We start from the raw sequence: 2,500 nt of genomic DNA, 5'->3' as shown, positions 1-2,500 counted from the left end.
GCATGTATGAGGTCCTGGGTTCAATCCCCAGCATCTCCAAGCACTGTTTAATGACTTTCATGTGAGATTAAGAAAGAGAAAAGTGGCTTCTTTTCTCTGAAGTGTTACACGACTCGATTGTTACTGTTTGTTACACAAAGAAGCAGCAGGGATGATTGAAATGTGGGGATGTAGCTCAGTGGTAGAGCGCATGCTTTGCATGTATGAGGTCCTGGGTTCAATACCCAGCATCTCCAAGCACTGTTTGCTGAGTTTAAGCAAATTAGTTTAGCTTCTTTGCTCTAGTGTTACACTACTGGATTGTTAGTGTTTGTTGAACAAAGAAGCAGCAATGCTGCTCATAACATGGGGATGTAGCTCAGTGGTAGAGCGCATGCTTAGCATGTATGAGGTCCTGGGTCCAATCCCCAGCATCTCCAAGCAATGTTTAATGACTTTCATGTGAGATTAAGAAAGAAATATGTTGCTTCTTTCCCCTAAATTCTTACATGACTAGATTGATAGTGTTTGTAAAAGAAAGAAGCAGCAAAGTTCTATGTTAAATGGGGATGTAGCTCAGAGGTAGATTGCCTCTTTTGCATGTATTTGCCCAGCATCCCCAAGCACTGTTTGCTGAGTTTAAGCAAAATAATTTTGCTTCTTTGCTCTAGTGTTACACTACTGGATTGTTAGTGTTTGTTGAACAAAGAAGCAGCAATGCTGCTCAAAATATGGGGATGTAGCTCAGTGTTAGAGCACATGCTTTGCATGTGTGAGGTCCTGGGTTCAATCCCTAGCATCTCCAAGCACTGTTTGCTGAGTTTAAGCAAAATAATTTTGCTTCTTTGCTCTAGTGTTTCACTACTGGATTGTTTAGTGTTTGTTGAACAAAGAAGCAGCAATACTGCTCAAAAAGTGGGGATGTAGCTCAGTGGTAGAGCGCATGCTTCGCATGTATGAGGTCCTGGGTTCAATCCCCAGCATCTCCAAGCTCTGTTTAAGAACTTTCATGTGAGATTAAGAAAGAGAAAAGTGGCTTCTTTTCTCTGAAGTGTTACACGACTCGATTGTTACTGTTTGTTACACAAAGAAGCAGCAGGGATGATTGAAATGTGGGGATGTAGCTCAGTGGTAGAGCGCATGCTTTGCATGTATGAGGTCCTGGGTTCAATACCCAGCATCTCCAAGCACTGTTTGCTGTGTTTAAGCAAAATAGTTTAGCTTCTTTGCTCTAGTGTTACACTACTGGATTGTTAGTGTTTGTTGAACAAAGAAGCAGCAATGCTGCTCATAACATGGGGATGTAGCTCAGTGGTAGAGCGCATGCTTAGCATGTATGAGGTCCTGGGTCCAATCCCCAGCATCTCCAAGCAATGTTTAATGACTTTCATGTGAGATTAAGAAAAAATATGTTGCTTCTTTCCCCTAAATTCTTACATGACTTAGATTGATAGTGTTTGTAAAAGAAAGAAGCAGCAAAGTTCTATGTTAATATGGGGATGTAGCTCAGTGGTAGAGCGCATGCTTTGCATGTATGAGGTCCTGGGTTCAATCCCCAGCATCTCCAAACACTGTTTGCTGAGTTTAAGCAAAATAATTTTGCTTCTTTTGCTCTAGTGTTTCACTACTGGATTGTTAGTGTTTGTTGAACAAAGAAGCAGCAATGCTGCTCAAAAGTGGGGATGTAGCTCAGTGGTAGAGCGCATGCTTGCATGTATGAGGTCCTGGGTTCAATCCCCAGCATCTCCAAGCACTGTTTAATAACTTTCATGTGAGATTAAGAAAGAGAAAAGTGGCTTCTTTTCTCTGAAGTGTTACACGACTCGATTGTTACTGTTTGTTACACAAAGAAGCAGCAGGGATGATTGAAATGTGGGGATGTAGCTCAGTGGTAGAGCGCATGCTTTGCATGTATGAGGTCCTGGGTTCAATCCCCAGCATCTCCAAACACTGTTTGCTGAGTTTAAAGCAAAATAATTTTGCTTCTTTGCTCTAGTGTTACACTACTGGATTGTTAGTGTTTGTTGAACAAAGAAGCAGCAAAGCTGCTCAAAACTGGGGATGTAGTCAGTGGTAGAGCGCATGCTTGCATGTATGAGGTCCTGGGTTCAATCCCCAGCATCTCCAAGCTCTGTTTAAAAACTTTCATGTGAGATTAAGAAAGAGAAAAGTGGCTTCTTTCTCTGAAGTGTTACACGACTCGATTGTTACTGTTTGTTACACAAAGAAGCAGCAGGGATGATTGAAATGTGGGATGTAGCTCAGTGGTAGAGCGCATGCTTTGCATGTATGAGGTCCTGGGTTCAATCCCCAGCATCTCCAAGCACTGTTGAATGACTTTCATGTGAGATTAAGAAAGAGAAAGTGGCTTCTTTTCTCTGAAGTGTTACACGACTCGATTGTTACTGTTTGTTACACAAAGAAGCAGCAGGGCTGATTGAAATGTGGGGATGTAGCTCAGTGGTAGAGCGCATGCTTTGCATGTATGAGGTCCTGGGTTCAATCCCCAGCATCTCCAAGC

General features: G+C 42.3%; 7 non-coding genes across 7 annotated transcripts in view; all 7 read left to right on the top strand.

The window, feature by feature from the left end:
* trnaa-cgc (transfer RNA alanine (anticodon CGC)) overlaps positions 1 to 39 on the top strand; it is a 72-nt gene extending 33 nt beyond the window's left edge. The window contains exon 1 of the tRNA in view: positions 1 to 39. This exon is cut by the window's left edge and continues 33 nt beyond it. This is a non-coding gene — a tRNA (tRNA-Ala).
* Positions 40 to 347: 308 nt separating this feature from the next.
* Positions 348 to 419, top strand: trnaa-agc (transfer RNA alanine (anticodon AGC)). The gene has a single exon. It is a non-coding gene; the product is annotated as a tRNA-Ala (tRNA).
* A 477-nt stretch (positions 420 to 896) lies between these two features.
* trnaa-cgc (transfer RNA alanine (anticodon CGC)) lies at positions 897 to 968 on the top strand. Its single transcript has one exon. It is a non-coding gene; the product is annotated as a tRNA-Ala (tRNA).
* Positions 969 to 1,276: 308 nt separating this feature from the next.
* On the top strand, positions 1,277 to 1,348 carry trnaa-agc (transfer RNA alanine (anticodon AGC)). The gene has a single exon. It is a non-coding gene; the product is annotated as a tRNA-Ala (tRNA).
* Positions 1,349 to 1,474: 126 nt separating this feature from the next.
* On the top strand, positions 1,475 to 1,546 carry trnaa-ugc (transfer RNA alanine (anticodon UGC)). The gene has a single exon. It is a non-coding gene; the product is annotated as a tRNA-Ala (tRNA).
* A 307-nt stretch (positions 1,547 to 1,853) lies between these two features.
* trnaa-ugc (transfer RNA alanine (anticodon UGC)) lies at positions 1,854 to 1,925 on the top strand. Its single transcript has one exon. It is a non-coding gene; the product is annotated as a tRNA-Ala (tRNA).
* A 500-nt stretch (positions 1,926 to 2,425) lies between these two features.
* Positions 2,426 to 2,497, top strand: trnaa-ugc (transfer RNA alanine (anticodon UGC)). Its single transcript has one exon. It is a non-coding gene; the product is annotated as a tRNA-Ala (tRNA).
* The last annotated feature ends 3 nt before the right edge of the window (positions 2,498 to 2,500 follow it).

The sequence above is a fragment of the Carassius auratus genome, unplaced genomic scaffold (genome assembly GCF_003368295.1).
Source record: "Carassius auratus strain Wakin unplaced genomic scaffold, ASM336829v1 scaf_tig00049976, whole genome shotgun sequence".
Taxonomy (NCBI): Eukaryota; Metazoa; Chordata; class Actinopteri; order Cypriniformes; family Cyprinidae; genus Carassius; species Carassius auratus.
Note: the sequence above shows the minus strand (reverse complement) of the source record. Positions and strands in the feature narration are given on the sequence as shown.